This window comes from Cryptomeria japonica, chromosome 3, assembly GCF_030272615.1.
Source record: "Cryptomeria japonica chromosome 3, Sugi_1.0, whole genome shotgun sequence".
NCBI lineage: Eukaryota > Viridiplantae > Streptophyta > Pinopsida > Cupressales > Cupressaceae > Cryptomeria > Cryptomeria japonica.
This window is the reverse complement of record NC_081407.1, coordinates 387,697,027-387,716,196: the sequence shown is the minus strand read 5'-3', so window position 1 is coordinate 387,716,196 and position 19,170 is coordinate 387,697,027. Positions and strand designations below refer to the sequence as shown.

The following is a 19,170-nucleotide window of genomic DNA, read 5'->3' as shown; positions in this document are numbered from 1 at the left end:
TTCAGCTACACCAATACTGTAGCTGAATATGAAGCATTGATCAAAGATCTGAAATTAGCACAAGTGCTACAGGTGTTTGGAGATGGTAAACTCATCATACATCAGGTCAGAGCTCAAAAAGCAGCCAAAAACAATTTGCTAAAAGCCTACAAACATAGAGTGTGGGATTTAGTTGAAGACTTTGATGTTTTCAACATTCAAACTGTTCCAAGAAATCAAAACAAAGATGTTGATAGGTTTGCAGTAGTTAGTTCACAATATGACATTCCTAATGACAATATAGAAAACAAGGACCGGTATGTTAAGCTTGTCTTGAGGCCAGCTGTCCCAAATGATAAAACCAATTGGCAAATATTTGATATTGAAAAGAAAATTATCAAATTTTTTCAAGAAAATGCAGAATTTTCTGCTAAAAATCAGTCAAGTTTCAAGAACAACGTGGAGACCAGATTATCCAGCTGAAGACAAACAAGTTGTCCTTGCAGAGTATCTTCAATACTGATGATCAGCTCACGAATAAAAAGATGAACACGACCATCAAAAAAGAGGATTACGAAAAGTAGTCATCTCAAATAACAAGTTTTTTAAGGTTGTAAAGGTATGTAGCCAATCTGAAAAACAGGCTTTTGTTGATCTTAGTAGAGAATATGATGATGTATTTGCATAGACTTACAAGGATCTTAGAGGTTTTAACCCAAATTTTCCGTACTTACCAGTGAACTGGATCCTAATGCTAAACCCACAAAAAAGGCCCAACAATCCTAAAATCGAACACTTGATGAGACAAGAACTAACCAATCTTATTGAAGCAAACATTATCTTCCCAATCAAGCACTCATTTTGAGTTGCTAACTTAGTTTCAATTAGGAAGAGTAATGGAGAAATCAGATTATATGTGGATTTTAGAGACTTAAATAGAGCCTCCCTCAAGGATCATTATCCCCTTCCATTCATGGTACAAAACCTTGAAACAGTGGCTGATGCTGAAACGTTTTGTCTCCTTGATGGCTATTCAAGATATAACCAAATCTGTATTCAAGAATTAGACCAATTTAAAACTGCCTTTAACACCAAATGGGGGACTTGTGCCTATAAGAGAAATGCCTTTCGGGTTGAACAATGCTGGTGCAACCTTTCAAAGAGCAATGGATATGGCCTTTAAAGGGCTTATTATGGGCATAATCTTGGTTTTCTTGGATGATATAACTCTCTTCTTAAAGCATGAAAGTGAAAACTTGGATCATTTTCCAAAGTCTTCAATACGTGTAGGGAATTTGGAGTGTCTTTGAATCCTAAAAAGTGTGTGTTTTATGTTCATGAGGGCAAACCATTGGGGTACATAGTTTCAAAGAGTAGTCTATCTATTGATATTAAAAAAGTAAAATCTATTTTAGCTCTTTCCCTAACAAGCCATAAGAAAGATCTTCAAAGCTTCTTGGGGAGGATCAACTTGGTAACAATATTCATAACAAATTTTACCACATTGGTCAAGCCTCTTACCTCTATTCTCAAAAAGAATATTGTTTTCAGCTGGTCGAAGGAAGGTAAGGACAATTTTGAAAAGTATCGAGCAAGTTATTTCTCAAGCTCCTACTCTTGTGAAACCTAACTTTGATAAAGACTTTATATTGTATGCTTTTGGAGAATATGATACTATATCAGCCATCTTAACCTAGCTAAACAATGATCAAACATAGCAGCCAATAGCTTTTTCTAGTAAACCACTAAAAGACCATTAACTAAGGTATAACTTTGTTGTAAAACAAGTCTATGCTATTGTAACTTGTAAGAGCTCTCAAGAAACTCAGGCAAATGCTTTCTAAAAACATGATTCAGTTAATGGTGCCTCATCCAAGTGTGAAAGAATTCCTTTTGAGTGAGGATGTGAATGTGAAGAGAGCCGGATGGATTACTGCATTCATGGAGTATGATATAAATATCAAGATCACCAAGCTTGTAAGAGGTAAGGTGTCATGCCCCCACCATTGAACAGTTTCTCAATTGTCCTTGAGCATGAAAAAAAACAAAATAATAAACAAACACATATCTATGTATAGGTCTTTTCCACGCCAAGGTTGAGTATTGTCATTGCTCAGAAAATTGTCTTATTAATAAGACTTCACAATTTTCTGATCTGAAGCCTACAGTTACACAAGGGACTATACTTTTCCTTGCTGCAAAGAGTCTCCGCATTCAGCGATCTCTAATTATTAACCAATGCTTAAGCATAGCAATTACCAACAGCATGATGTTAATGAAGAGGCATACAATTAGTTAGAGGAGGCAGCGATTAGTTGGGAGAAGACACCTCTCTTAGGGGGGAAAGTAAGAGATGTGACCATTCATCCTCTTTGAGGGCTATATAGGCCAGAACTTCTTTTGGAGAAAAGGCATAGAAAGAGATCAGATCTTATAGAAGTATTCTGCATTCAGTAAACAGCAGTCTTGTGATCTAGCAAGTGTTGTAATATGCAAAGTGATGATATTGTTTAACATATAATCTCTTATGTATTTTTTAATCTAGTTAATAATAGGAATTGCTAATCTATCGACTCTTATAATTATTTATTTAATCTATTTACTCTCCTACAAACAATCATGTATGGGTTAGTAAGGAGGCATTATTGGGAGGGCAGTAGAAGGATTCCCCAATCTAAGTAGCCCACCCCATGTTAGATGGACGAGAGTTCCTGCCACTCGTGGGCCAAGGGGTGTTATATCACACCCTTGGACTTAGTTGCAGCGAATGATTTCAAGGCACCCTATCATGATTTTCTCTCCAATCTCAACAATGGTTGGTTGTTGCAAGTGAAACTAAAGAATAGAAGCAGTCATGTATGGGTTAGTAAGTAAACACAATTGGGAGGGCAGTAGATGGGTTCCCCAATCTAAGTAGCCCACCCCATGTTGGATGGGCAAGAGTTCCTACCACTTGTGGGCCAAGGGGTTTTACATCACGCCCTTGAGCTTAGTTGCACCGAATGATTTCAGGGTACCCTATCATGCTCTCCTCTCCAATCCCTACTATGGTTGATTATCAGAAATGAAATTATAGATTAGATCCAAATAGGTGATGTTATTTAACTTAATTGCTTATTTACTTTAAAAAGTTCAATAGCTATTATATGATTTAATTATAGAATACTACTTTTAAACAAATTGTGTTGTGGAATTGTTACTTTGGGCAAAAAACACATGTACCCCAATTAGGGGACATTACATAAGGGGTTGTGTGAGCAACTTGTAGCAGATCTTGAAGCTAATAAGAAGACCATCTACATGCTACAAGAAGACTAATCAGTTGGGCCCAACCCTCTAAACAATTGGACATGAGATATGCTTACTTTCTTACAAACAGGTGAGTATCCTCAAAGCCTTGACAAGGCAAACAGTTGGTAATTCAATTTGCAATCCATTCCCTTTGTGTTTGTTAATAGAAATTTATTTAGAAAAGACATGAATGGAGTTCTAATAAAGTTTATTGAGAGTGACCAATTTGCCAGAGTGCTTGATGAGTTCCATAATGATCTATCAAGGGGTCATTTCTCAACAAGGACTACCATTGCTAAAATCCTGAGAGCTGATTATTACTGGCCTGAATTGTTGAAAGATGCTCACAAGCGGATGAGAAATTGCAAGGAGTGTGCTTCTTTTACAAGAAAGAAAAAACTAGCTGCCCTTCCTCTTCACCCTATACAAAGACATCAGCCATTTGTTCAATGGGGCTCAGATTTGTGTGATAAATCCACCATCCAATGCAAATCATAAATGGGTTTGGACAGCCACAGATTATTGCACTAGATAGGATGAGGCAGTTGCATTGAAAGAGGCTACTAAGGCTTCCATACTGGATTTTCTTGAAGCAATAGTTACAAGGTTTGGTGTTCAGTTTACTATCATTGCTAACAATGCTAAAGCCTTTGTAGGCACTCAAACTAGTGAATGGGCAATCAAGAATGGTACCTATCAAAAGACTTCTTCAAACTATTACCCTCAAGAAAATGCTTTGACTATGTATACAAACAAGAACTTGATAAGGATCATCAAAAGGACAATGGAGCACAATCAAAGAGTTGGGTATACCCAGCTTGAGACAGCTTTGGGCTAGTCGAATCATACCGAAGAGAGCCATTGGCAACTCTCCTTTCATGTTGGTATATGGGAAAGAGGCAAAGCTTCCTTTATCATTTGAGTTGCCTACTCTTGAACATGCACAACAGCTAGAGATGCTAGAATGATGCAATGAAATTAAGATTGGCTGAGTTGATAGAGTCAGAAAAGGTAAAAAACCGAGCAATGCATAATCTTTAGGCTCATCAAGCTCAAGTGAGGAGAACCTTTGAAAAAAGCTACTATTAGAACCTTCAAAGATAGAGTGAAAGGTGGAAGGCATACAAAATCCAGATCTCAAAGCTGAGTGGAGAAGAACTACCTATCCCAATTAATGAGATACATCTCAAACCTTTCTTTTGAGATCATTTTCAATCTTGTATATAGCAGTTCTGTGCTGTCAATAAAACTATAAAGCCATAATTGCATATAGAATTGTAGTGTTGTAATTTGTTTTCAATAATTACCTTTTGCGCATGTTCCTTGATCTTGTCTAGGTTCTTGGCAGTTAATAACTGTTCAAAAGGAGAGAGAAACTTACATGTTTTTCGAGTAAGAGACTTATGATGACTCCATGCCAATGGACTTGCCTGAGGCTACGAATCCTTGCTTAGCAGGTGAGAAGCCCATGGAGGTCACCAAAATATTGATTTCTAGTGGCATCATGAGGTTTTGGGCGAGTAGGACAAGTAGAGGTGATTTAGTGCAAAAAATTTAGGAAGGAGAAAGATCCTTCTACATCACCAAGGAGTACATGAAATGATGAACAGACAAGCACGTGTCTAAATTAGTGGTAGTTCTTATGCACTTCTAGGAGATTTTCATGCAAGAAGATCTAGTTAACTACTCCAAGACATCACCTGAGGTTATCAAGGAGTTTCAATGAGAGTAACCAGCATGCTTGTGTTGGCATATGCACACTCCAATGAGACATTGTAGGTGATTGAAGGTTTTGTCATTGATGGCAACCTTGCAATCCTATGGCACCGGCAAGGCATTATACTGGCAAGATAGTGCACCGGCATTAGCAGATCACACTCTACACCGGCACTCAGGACACCGGCACCAGCACAAAGAAAGGAAGTATACCGGCACAGAGGCCGACAGGATTTTGTTATATTATATTTTGTTTATTGTTGTAAAAACTTTGTACGCCGACTTGGCATGTTGTAAAATGACTTATATATAAAAGAAATCATTGTAGACATTTTGAAATAATGTAAGGAAGGAAGTAAGTGAACAAAGTGATGTATGCGAAATATTAAGGCAGACCTATTATGCGAAATATAGGTTGAAGGGTTTATGTAAGAAGCAGAGGAGCAACCGGTACTGGATCAGGCATTATAGATGCTATTGTAAAGCAGTACAAGATATTGGATTTGTATAATCCACATTGTAAGTTAGTGAGACTTCCCATTGAGCAGTGAGCTCTAGGCAGTTGGCCTTCCTGCATGTGCAGGCCCCTATTGTAAGTAATATTCTCTTATTGGCCAGTCAGTGAATATTGTGGGTCACAAATCCCACCGAGGCTTTTCCCACACCGGGTTTCCTCGTTAAATCCTTGTGTTATGGTGTGTTTTTCATGTGGATGTTCTTAATTCTATTTATTACATTATTTCTTGCATACCGGTACACTGTTATAATATGTTTTGCATGTTTTAAGTTAAGAAATTCTAATTACCGGATAGATACTGATTCACCCCCCCCTCTCAGTATCTGTGAGACTCCTAACAATTGGTATCAAAGCCTGGTCCTCTATTTTTTGAAGCCTAACAGCTTGAGGAAGATCTTGACACCGGTAAAGATGGAAAATCTGATGAAACAACTTGAAGGAGCTCTTTCAGACTATGATGCAGAGAAATTGAAAAATATCAAACTAGAAGATGATTTAAGGGCAGCTCAGGATATCATTCAAGCACTTCAAGAGAATCTTACTGATGCAAGAAATAAGAGAAGAGAACTTTGTGAAAAATTGCAAAATAAGAATGATGAAAAGGAATCACTTAATGATCAGATAAGCAAGCTGAAACAAGAGAACATGACAACAAAGAATGAGATGCAGGATATGACTGTGAGATTTTGCAAAGAGATTGAGGATAGGAAGAAGAATGAAGAAGAATTGACATGAAGACTAAGTGATGCAGCAAATGAGAACACAAGACTTAGCTATGAAAATGACATGTTGAAGACAGATCTGATGCATACTCAGAATGACTCCAATGAACTGATGAGACAGAAAGAAGTCTTAGAAAGAGAACTAGAAACTGCAAATCAACATAAAGAAAAATTCAAGAAAAGCTCAGAGGAACTTGGCACCTTGATGAAGAATCAAAAACCTAAAGGTGACACTTCTGGAATTGGCTTTGAAATTGGTGAAAGCTCCGGTACTGCAAATACTCAAGATCACAGCAAACCGGTAAGACAACCTAATGCTTATAAATTCAATGGAAAATGCTTTAACTGTAATAAGTATGGTCATAGAGCAAATGAATGTAGATCTAGAAATTATCAGAATATCAACACACCCACTGATCAATGTTCAAAATGCAACAAAGTTGGTCACAACTCTGAAAACTGCAGAATGAATGTAAGATGTTATGTTTGTGGAAGATTTGGACATTTATCTAATCAATGCAGAACACAAACCGGCATAGGTTATGGGAAAGCTATTCAGAAGAATAATGTGACTTGTTATGCATGTAACAAGATTGGGCATATTGCAAAATTCTGTAGAAGTAAAGGATCACCGGTAGACAACAAAAGTTCTAGCTTGAAAGGTAGAGAAAAAGTTGAAGAGGTTAAGCAAGAATTCTCAAAACAATGGATTAGAAAAGCTGATCTAAATATTGGGAATACTCTTCCACCGGTAGAACCAATCAATGCTTCACCGACAGGACAGAGTGATGTTTCACCGGCAGGACAGAGCAATGCTCCACCAGCAGGAAGTTCTTCATCAAATTGAAGAAAGTTTCCTTGAGGGTTTGGCAATCTAATGACACGTGCTATTATTCCCTCGGTTAGAGATAAGAAGTTGGAAATTACTTGTTACCGGCAAACAATGTTAAGTGAATACTTAACCAGCATGCATTTAATGTGGTAGATGGTGAAAAGATACTATAAATTTGAGGTTTTGGCTCCATTCCATTTCACCGAGATTTCGAACCTACGAAGAGCGCGAAGATTCCGAGCTAAGACATTTTCAAGCAAGAGGCAAGAACACTTCAAGCAATCATCCATCCTAAAGGCACTAAAAGGTATTTTATCATGGCATCCACCTCTGCAATTGAATATATAGCAAACCCTACTGTTGTCGAAGTGATAAAAAGACCTAGGCCCGTATTTCAATTAGTTCCCGAGGTAGCAAAGAAAGATGATACCTTAGGTGCTTTTTCTCAAATTCCTAAGGGAGTTGTTTATGCTGAAGACCCCAGAATTTACATTCACTGCAACATTGAGGAACTAGGAGATGAAGAGATTAAAACCATGTTTAAAACTGTGATATGTGATGAATCCGGCAATGTAAAAGATGAACACAAGATCATTGAAACCCTAGGATTTACAGAGATCCTTAGCATTCTTGAATTCCCCAAGGATGTGATTAGGATAGTCTTAAGCAGGGTACATGGTGAATTTTTCTGGCTAGATGCAATCCACAAAATCACTAAGGAAGCTGTGAAAGTTGTCACAGGGTTACCGACCACCGGTAAAAGACCAGACAAAACTAAGAAGGTATCCAATGACCTAGTTACAAACCTAACTGGTGCCACATCCGATAAAAGGTCCTTAAGAGTAAATGATGTAACAGACATTAATGTGAGATTTATCAGCATGATATTAGGGCAAAAAGCTATTCATGCAAATAGACTTAATTCAATTTCAAGTTTATGAATTAAGAGTGCTTATGATATGGTCACAGATAATGCAAAGATTAATGTATGTGAGTGGTTAAAGGACGAATTAATTGACAACTTAGGAAAGATTAAGAAGGAGAAGAAAGGAACCTTCAGGTTTGGAAATCTGCTAGTATGTCTGATGCTACATATAACCAAGCAGGTTCCCAGTATAGGCTACAAAGAACTTGGATATGATATACCAGTAGGTAAACAGTTAACAAAACTATTCAATAACATGGGAGAAGACAAGGAAAACAATATCCATGATTTCTTTCAAGCAATAAAGGCCAAAATGAAGAAAAGAATCAGGTTATCACAAAAGATTGTCGACAAATATAAAGATGAAATATGCTTTGTAATCAAGAAGGATGAGATTTGGATGGAAGCAATCATCCCTAGGACAGTTTGGGTAACAGAGATGGGCTATGAAACAGATGATCATATAATTGAAACATATGCTAAAGCACTTCTGGAAGCCCCTAAAGAACCTAAGGAAGAAGTATTTGGTAGTGCAGAAACTATTGAAAGCCAAATACAATCTAAGAAAAAGTGAAAAAGGTTGAGGCAGTTGTAAGAAAAGGTTCCAGACAGGCAAAGGCCATCAAAGAAGATGTGTTAAAGCAAACCGGTATAACAGAGGATGAGTTAGCAGCTCCACAACCTAAAACTCACCTATCACCGGTAGGTACTTCTTCGGAGAGTGACATGCCTGCAACTTTCAAAAGAGTTGTAAGGAAAAGAGATCCCTCACCGGCAACCACACCCTCACCTAGGAGGACAAGACAAAAAGAACAAGCAGTGAAATCTCCGGTAAGAAAGGCTACACCAAAGAAGAAGAAACTGACACCCAAAAAGAAGAAGAGGACAAACAAGGACTTGGCTCCTCTTGATATACTGTTGAATGAAATTACAGAGGAAGGCAAATTGAAGAATATAGAGAAAATATATGACACTCTGACAACTAATGAAAAAGAACAAGTAGAAAACAGTGTTATATTACATATGGATATGTATAAGAAATTTTTTATGGAAGTAGTAAATAAAATTCCAGATGAACTATTTAAGAGACTGGAAGCAAGAAGACAAGCAGTAATAGAACTGGACAAGAAAATAAAGATTGAAAAGCTACTTGTTGTATATCCGGTGAATTCACCCAAAGAAATTGATGACCTAATTGCTCAAGCCAACCGGTCAGTATTTTCTACTGCACACCGGCACATTGCTTTAATGGTTGGAAGAGTTAATGAGGTGACTGAGGAGACAGAAAATGGATGGGATATATTCCTAGTTGAAAAAGAAAAACAAGAAGAATACAGGAACCCCAAACCTATAAAGGTATATCAGAAAGAAAGAGACAAGGGTAAAGGTAAAGTTGGTGGACCACCTAGTATCAAGGTTAAAGACAACTTACACCCACCTCCTTTGATTACTCCACTGGTAAAAACAACAGCTACAAAAGATCAACCGGCAGTTGAAAGTATGGATGTAGAGGATGGTAACCCTAATCCTGAAGTCTTATTCACTGTGGATGTTGATACTCAAAAAATCAACATTGTGGTAGACAAAGATACAACTGATAAGACTGAAATGGCTAGTGAGCCTTCGGTAGCTGAGCAAATTGATAACACATAGGAGAAACCGACAGATGACAAAGAGAAAAAGGTAGAAACTCAGACTCAGACTGAGACAATGCAACAAACAGAGAAACAAACAAAGCAAAAGGCTCCTGAACAGGAACAGGAACAGAAGGAAACAATGCCATCAGCATCTGGAGAAGTAGAAAAACCATTGCTTAAAGAAATACAGACACAAACAGACCTACCAGAGGTCAATACAAGCTTGGTTACTTCCACTGGCGGTACTCAGAATGTTGGTTCATCATCAGGCTACAAATCAACTAATGTGACTGAGGTACTATTAGATTCAATTAAAAAGATAACAGACTGCAGCTCACAAGCTTATAAGGCAATAGATGATACCATACCAATTTTGAAGGTATTGCTCCTAACTGTAATATAGACAATAAAGATTCTTTAGGACAACTTGATACCTTGTGTAAATATATCACAGAAAACATTGAGAAAATAAAGGAAGAGACACTGAAGGATAAAGTAGAAATTGAAAAGCAGAAATTCTTTGATGAGCAAATAAAAAAGTGTAACAAAGATTTTGACACACTTCTACCGGAACTGTGTAATTTATTGAAAGAGTACAAAACTCTGTACAAAGACACCTCTGTAAGACAAACCTTTTGACTGTAGATATAGACAAGAAGATGAGCAAGGTACAGGATGAAATCAATAAACTTGCAGATAATTTTGTCAACTCACCTGATACACTATCAGTTTTTGAACAGAAAATAACAAATTTTGAGGAAGATTTACTTAAATTGGAAAGAGAAAAAGAGAGAATAGTGAATAAGGCAAAGCATCTGAGATTAAAACTAAGTCCAAGATTGGACTATCTAGCATCACTGCGAAAGGAAGTATCTGAGGCACTAATACAGGGACAGAAAACACCGGCAAAGCATTTGCAGCATCTCACCGGTACAGTTAAGAGAACAGAGACAGCAATAAGAGATAGTAAAAAGTTCATGGAGAGTATAAACTTGATTTTGGCAGATCTATTTCAAATTGTAACTACCCCGTTACAAAGTTGAAACTACAAACTCTACTGACATCTTGACAACCTTTGTCATTGATGCCAAAGGGGGAGTAGTGGGATGAGAAAATTCAACATCACTGGAATCATATGCTCAAGGGGAGCACACACATTTTTTTTGTGACATTTTTGGACTTCACATATTTGATAATTTTTGGATACATTTTTGAAATTTCTCATGAGTGTTGCCATCAATGCCAAAGGGGGAGATTGTTGGCATATGCACACTCCAATGAGACATTGTAGGTGATTGAAGGTTTTGTCATTGATGGCAACCTTGCAATCCTATGGCACCGGCAAGGCATTATACCGGCAAGATAGTGCACCGGCATCAGCAGATCACACTCTACACCGGCACTCAAGACACCGGCACCAACACAAAGAAAGGAAGTATACCGGCACAGAGGCCGACAAGATTTTGTTATATTATATTTTGTTTATTGTTGTAAAAACTTTGTAAGCCGACTTGGCATGTTGTAAAATGACTCTTATATATAAAAGAGATCATTGTAGACATTTTGAAATAATGTAAGGAAGGAAGTAAGTGAACAAAGTGATGTATGCGAAATATTAAGGCAGACCTATTATGCGAAATATACTTTGTTAGAGTTGCCTGGTTGAAGCAGAATGAGGAGCGTGCATGTACTTTGTAGGTGCAAATGAACCTGGTCTTTATTGCAGGAAGAGTGTAGAAGTGTGTGCCAGCAATGTGTTGATAAAAAGAAATATTGGCTACCCTCACAAGGTAAATTATGCTCTTATGGATGAGGAAACTGAGGTGAGAAACATAAAGGGCATTATGAATGGCTACCTTTTATCCTGCAATGAATCTAACTGGACAAAATCATAGCCATCTTCAAGGTTAAAAATGCCTGGTTGAAACAGAACGTGTACATGTACTTTAAGGTAAGAGCCTGGTTCGTATTGCAGGAAGAGTGTAGTTGTGTATGCTAGGAAGCATGTTGAGGAACCTGTCAAGTTGCATGGCAGCTAAACGGGGCCACCCAAGGCCCAGTGATCCCAAGGCATCCATGATTTCATTTCATGCTCTCTATTATATTGTTTGTTTTATGATCACCAAAAGACTGCAAAGCTGGGTTTTGTCTTTTGTTTTATGAACATTATTCTTTAAAGGCTTCCTGTGTCGGCCATTTTTTGCAATTGACCTGGTTATGTTAATGTCATGTATGATGATTGATCATATACTCTCGTCCAGCTACAAAAATAATCATATTTACAACTTTCAAAGTTTCAGCAGTTTAAAATTTTTAGGGGTGGGTGATGCAGTTCAAAAACCCCATTTGACCAATCAAAAGAAAGGAATGCTTTCCCAGCAAAAGTTTTCTGTGGCATTGAAAGAAAATGATGAAATAAAACAATTTATGAATTCCATATTCATGGTATTTGTCTGTTCATTATGAAATCATTCTCAAGAGTTATATAGAATTATTTTAAAATTTTCCATCTAATGGGGTTGAAATTTATTATTACATGATAATATCGGTCAAATGTTGTAAGTACTACAGTCTACTAGGAATATTGTCGTAACTATAATAACTGTGAATTGAAAACGAAAATCGGAGAGTATAAAAACAAGAAGTCGCACTTGTACAAAGAATTTGTAGACAGAATATACAAAATCTGGTAAGCAGAAAACTAGAACATGTGAGCATCATGTCAGTCAATAGGTGCCAGAATGACACTACATAATCAAGAATAAAAATGCAAGAGAATCTTAGTGATTGATGATTTCCAAGTGTCAAAATAGCACTCCAACACAAAGATAGAAGAAAAATTACAGAACAAATGTAAAGGAATGTAATGATTATTGTTTGACAATGAGGAAATTTCCAAAAATTGTTCAGTAATATTTTGCACTATTGTCTATCTAACTAATCTTTGCAACAGAAAGTTATTTGAATAGTTCCTTGACTGTAAATTTCAAAGGGCATGCAAATTGTATAGAGATGTTGTAAAGCATGGACATTGAAGGAGCAGGGAGACATCAAATGTCAATATTCATGTGGGCGATAATAAATATTGATACCAGCATAGATTTTCTTTATCAATAGTACGTTTCATTTCGTTCATTTTGTATCTCCTATTCAATACATGTTTGCTTTGTTTTCAGTTAATTCTGCTGTGCATCTTAACTTGCAGCATAGTATAAAAGCTTCATGCTCTCTAATATCATTTTCAATTAGGCCCTGGAAGGATCTAGTAGATGTTTAGGCTGGGGTCCCATGGAGGGGGCTTCCTAAAAAATAGAGCAGGCGTTGCAGAGATTTTTTAGGAATTTTTTTAAGCGGTTGGTCCCATGAAATTTGTAGTGCACTTCTGCTTAAAAATTTAAACTCCTAAATTGAAGGAAGCTGGTGGTCCTATGAACAGTATAATTCAGCTTAAAAATATAACCATAAATTTTGGTTTCCCTCTAAATTTTTTGTTGGCGGTATTCATTAAATATTTTTTGGTGGGAAACAAATTATAATTCACAAGTAGCATAAATTATCCCTAAGCTGTGTCCAAGGGGTTGAGCTTAACTGGTTAAAACACTAGGTTCTCATTGCAGAGACCCAAGTTCAATTCCAAATAGGGACATCTAAAGTGGAATTCTAAGTTGTGACTCTTGGCCTTCCATAGGATGGGGAAGGTGGTCTTGGGGTCAATCTAATCAAAATAATAATAATAATAATAATAATTCAAAGATATGTAATGGGGATTGGGCACCCTACTGTGTCCCCACTGGTTCATAGCTCCACTCAAAAGCTATTCAGGCTTCGGCCAATTACTTATCAAAAAAAAAAAAAAATTATCCCTAAGCTGTAGGGGCTAATTCTAGCCCCACCCCATTTTCACCTGCTCAAAAATGAAAATCTATAAAGTAGGAGCTTCTATTTTTTAGGGTAAGATTTCAAATGATCTTGTAGCCCAAAAAAAATTTTCCATGAGACTGTTTTTTCCATAAAAATAGAGCCCAAGCCTCTCCCATGGGACCCCAGCCTTAATATTGCCAAAACAGATACGTTGGGGTAGCACAGAGATGTTGTTTTACGCAATTAGGCTGGGGTCCCATGGAGGGGGGCTTCCTAAAATATAGAGCAGGTGATGCAGAGATATTTTAGGAATTTTTTTAAGCGGGTGGTCCCATGAAATTTGTAGTGCACTTCTGCTTAAAAATTTAAGCTCCTAAAGTGAAGGAAGTTGGTGGTCCCATGAACAGTGCATTTCAACTTAAAAAATTTAGCTCCTAAATTTAAGGATTAATTGTGTCTAGTTTTTGTGGTGTACTTTTCAGAAGAAGATTCCAAATAAGCCAAAAAAAAAATTCCTTGAGACCACCTTTTCCATAAAAATAGAACCCAAGCCCCTCCCATGGGAACCTAAGCTAGTATTGTGAAATCATGTATTTACTTCACCCACTAAGCTCAAACGTTCACCTTGATAAAAAGTGCTTCTACACATTTTGCCAAAAATATTACAGGACATCTAAGCCATATGACCACATTTAATCTTAAATTTTAAGAGAACTGTATAAATGGTGAAATTTTAATTGCACCACCAAAAATTGCGAAGGATTTATGATATACACATTTATCCTTGATGTTTCTTACTCTAACTGTAAACCATGCCAGTGCAATTTTCCAGGCCAATATTGAACAGATAACCGCCATAAAAAAAGTTTACTTTATCCCCTGCATGGCATATCTAATCACTCCACTCATTTAGCTCAAAATATGCCACTCCCAGATATAAGACAGAACATATGTTGATTTCTAAAATCTTATCAGCCTATCAGCGAGTATTAAGAAGTCCTTGAGGAAATCTATTGGTATTTGCTTCATATTAACTAAGTTGTGGCATAATTATATAGGCAGCGAGAGAGATTGTATAGAAAGAGTGGATAACAAATATTTATTAATAAATTTGACTATCATTCATATGTCAAATCAATAATTAAATAATATTTACATATATAGAAAATAATGTTTTAGATAAGATAAGTCAATTGTTTTCTTGTTAGGTCAACTAATTCAGCGTTGGGATATCCTTCACAGAAATATAAGACATTTTAAGCATCGATTTCTAAATATCTTAATTAAATAAATGCCTCATAATTAATCTCTCTCCACATCTTTTGGATAGACATATTTCAGATGTCTATACAAATTGGCAAAGATGCAGAGAAACCAGGGTTTGGTCACCATTAGAAAGGACGCGTAGGAATAGATTTGAGAATAAGGCAGAACTTCCCACAGCTTGTTAAAATAGGTAGAATCCATCAAGTCAGAGACTTCAGGAAAATTTTGCCTTGATCAGGTCACATTCCCAATTCGCTTAATAGAAGAAATCATGACAGCAGGAAATGGATAAAATTTCCCGTGAACAAACTAAATGCATAAATTTTGATACCATCGCGTTGGCGTTTTAAGAACGAATTTCAACTTACAAATTAGAATAGGTCAAAGAATTGATGGCTGAGCCAGAGATGATTGAACGGATCTAACCCACCATGCCGCCAATCGCGCTGAATTGTCGAGAGAATAAAGCTATAACAATCGAAATGGCCGCCGTTACAAAACAAACTCAAACAAGCTTTCAGAGGATGAGGAAAACAAAAAAAAGTCCAACCGCGGGGGGGAATTTGGGATTTGTACCGGGCGAGATAGAATCCGACGGCTGTAGTGACGTAAGACACACGAAAGCTATATCTGGATTAATGGCCCACTTCTCCTGCCAGCTACTGTTATTTAGTGTGATGATAAGCTCTCTTATTGTCACATCCTTCTGCAGGCTAGCACTTCCCTGCTGTCTCATCTTTCTCCAAACACTCCAAGCCCTGTAAAATGTACTCCAAACTCGCTGGAATGAATCTTCACCTTACACGATTGGACTCCTCAAACCTTCGTTTTCTAAGGTGGGCAGGTAATTCATAAATTTAAATGCACGGGGCCCGCCGATCAGCTTGCATACGTTCCACTTTCAACACTAATTTTCCATGCAACGACTATGGCTACGGAATATCATATATTATTATTTATATCACGGTCCGTACTCTGGAAAGGACCTACCAATCAGCAATTTAATTTTACATTTTGAGTTTTTATCATTTGAAAAGGACTACCTATTTATAGAATTGTAAAGGAAAATCATTTCCCCAAGTTTTTTTTAAGATTGATTAATTAATTAATATATATAAATTAGGTATGATAGTTATATCGAGAGGCGTATTATACTCATATAATGGATTGACGAATGTCTGTCAACAAAAACTCTTTGTGATTGAAATTGAGGGCTGTCTATGGTTACTAAGTCAAACTTATCCGTCTCGTAAAACTTACCTAAATAAAGCTACATTTAAAACTAGCACAAGAATAAAGGAAAGCAATTTGTGTATCCATTGCTTCATGTAAACAAGGAAATGCTTGATTAAGAGGGAAACTTTCTTTACAAAATACACAATTTTCCTACACCCTATTTCAAACTCGACCCTAACCACGTATGCCAATGGATGTTGTCCACATATTTATATGATGCCAATAAGATTTAATGGCACAAGCAATATAGAGAGGGTAAAATCACTTGAACTCCTAGTTCCATGAAAGAATATGGAGGAGGAGAAGATTGAAACAAGAGCAATAAATGAAGTGGATCTTCTATATCCTAATCCAGACATACATGCACTCTTTTGCCATTACAATCAATTATATTTGAACAATCTTTTAGGTGCATCTATCGTTGATTGGAGTTCCAAGCACATGACCCTATAACTATCTTTATCTCTAAACAAATTCCTCCAACTTTTTTTCTTCTTCTTCTTTTGAGACTTGCATCTGGCCTTGGCAAATAACCTAATCACGGTTTTCTCATAAATTGTTTCAGTATAATTTTGGAGATTTGAGTAGTCACATATTGTAGTGGAAAATACAATCTTTTATTCTGGTATTTATTTTAGGACTCAAAATATGAAATTTAGTTTTAAGATTATGATAAAAAGCAGATCACATATAGATTACCATTTCACATATAAGTTTCCTCAAATTTTTAGTTGGTTGTTGCAAATTTATTTTCCCCCATTCCTAGTAGATGGAATTCTCTTTCATAAACCTCACCTTATTCAAATTTTTAGTATAATATTTTGTACAATCATCTTCACAATGATAATATATGTGTGTGACTTCAACTTAAGTTGCACCTCACAAGTTAGATGTGTTGTTTTTAATTTTATAATGGGTACTTGAAAAAAGCTTCTATCTTGAGAAGTCATGCCCTGAATTTTCTTTTGCTTAGATACCTTGATTGAGAGGTTTCTTTTATGTCAAATTTACTAGAATGTGCATATGACCTCATCTGTTCGATATGAGGCACTCATGAAGTTGGATAGGGTATTTTTGTTTTATCTAATTTTTATGCAACACTTTGTCCAATCTCTTGGAATTTGAACAATGTATTATACTATAAAATCCCCAATCATATTCTTGTTGGAGTTCATTCTAATGAACATTTTCCTCTTTACATTTTATAGGTTTGATTTCACTCAAGAAGCATTAAATTATTTGATTAAATATTCACTGAAATTTAAAAACTCTTCAATTCAAATTTAAATAAAGCTCAACTTTTGTTATTCATTCACAAAAAATTAGTATTATGTTTAAAAGATAAAATTATATTAAAGATAAAATTATATTTATATTTTACAGATCCATATAGGAGAAGACATTGAATAAGTAAAAATATATATGGAAAGATTTTGAAGGGCATGGCACAACCTGTGAATTGAAGAATGAATTTAGGAAAGAAAATATATTAGCATTTCTTTGGCTATCACCACTTATCTGCAACTTGCAATCTGCAGACATCTACACATAGGGATTAGTTGGCCTAATACCCTCTCTTGCAATAGACAATAACAAATTTGGAAGATATATTGAGAGACCATTCTTTACCATCTCCTTTAAATTATCTCTAAATTCTTACATTATCATGGTTCATGAATGCAATAGACTTAAGTTCCACAATCCATCTCATATCAACACAACCTTTACTATCTTCAAATTCTTTGAAGAATTACAATTGAAAGTATTGTATAGCCTACTATACATGAAGGCTTTATGCCTTAAAGGGTTTCTGGATTTCAAATTGCATGGCATTGCCACCCAAAGACCAAGAGTTAACCACAAACTCTATAGAAAATGATAGACTCGCGACTATTAACAAAAATAACCAAAATTTATCATAAGAGAAAACATGCAGAAAGTACATAGTATCTGATAGCCATCTTCACACTTTCAAAATTGATTTGAGATACAAAATACTAACTACAATTTGCAAAAATATGTTAGAGTTGCATAATACCATGTCATGATTTTCTCAATATGTTGGAGTAATCATTCTTCAAAAATCAATGGAGACTTATCGATTGAATTTGAAGCCATTGTCCTTATTCATATCCTGTGTTTTGTCTTTTGTGCTTAGTAGGCAAAAAGAAGTAGTGGAAGGAACTACCACTTCTAATTGGATAAGAAGAAAACAACACTCTTATCCTAGCTTTTCATTTAAATGATAGGGATTAGAAAGAAAAATAATAATAATGTGGATATTTATCAATATTAAAACAAATATATTGTTTGGGTGAACTCACAATACTGGTTCCCACTTTTTGACCAACTTTGACACTTAGATGAACATTTTGCAAAAAACCTTCACTTTCCGACACCTATAACTTTTAAATCGTTAATAATTTGAAGATGATGTAAACTAGTGATTTGTAACATCCTTTTTGTAGATTCTAAATATATTTTTTTCAAATTTTTTTGAATAAAATTTTATTGATTTTTCCATCTCCCTCAAAAGTAGTTTTTTACAGGAAACAACATTTTTTAAGAGTGATGTGCATCCCGAAACGTATAAATTTTTTTCTATAAATGATAAAAACTTATCTTTTTTAAATTTTGGTTTGTAACATCAATACCCAGGGCATGCAGTTGGTTTGATAGTGATATGTTGAATTTTTTTTTTTATTAAGTTTTGAAGTCCGACTAATTATAATTCAGATATAGGTGTACGTTTGAACACATAACTTGCTCTATATATATCAAAATTAAGTTTTATTTTTTTTGTTAGAAAGAAGACATCAATACCTAGGGCATATATATTTTTCAGAATTTTTTTGAATTAGTTTGCTATTTTTCCCAATGAATTGAACGAAGAAGTTCATGTTCGATGAAAAACCTACATTCATAAAAAATAAAATAAAAATATATTAATAAACTTAAATATATTAAAAATTATACTACTTGGAAAGCTTATAATAAGGACTAAATCCTCAAGAAAACAAAACTTCTAAATGAATTCGTTTGACCCCTCAAAAGCTAATGTAAAATTGGTTTTTTATCAGCATTTGATAGATGCAAAGGAGACTCCATTGCAAGTATGATTTAGAAGTAGAGAGGTTCTATCCAAGAAATTTTGATCTAAGAGCCTTTGATCTAACTCTCTTCAATTA

At 35.7% G+C, this 19,170-nt stretch overlaps 1 protein-coding gene across 4 annotated transcripts in view; it reads right to left on the bottom strand.

The window, feature by feature from the left end:
- The window catches only part of LOC131052981 (probable protein phosphatase 2C 60), a 118,930-nt gene extending 103,464 nt beyond the window's left edge, over positions 1 to 15,466 (bottom strand). The window contains exons 1-2 of one of the 4 annotated variants that reach the window (XM_057987590.2): positions 15,323 to 15,466; positions 15,115 to 15,214 (exon numbers count right to left, since the gene is read on the bottom strand). The gene's annotated coding sequence lies outside the window, so the exon portion shown is untranslated. The other 3 variants (XM_057987592.2, XM_057987589.2, XM_057987591.2) reach the window with 3 other exon arrangements.
- Between the last annotated feature and the right edge of the window lie 3,704 nt (positions 15,467 to 19,170).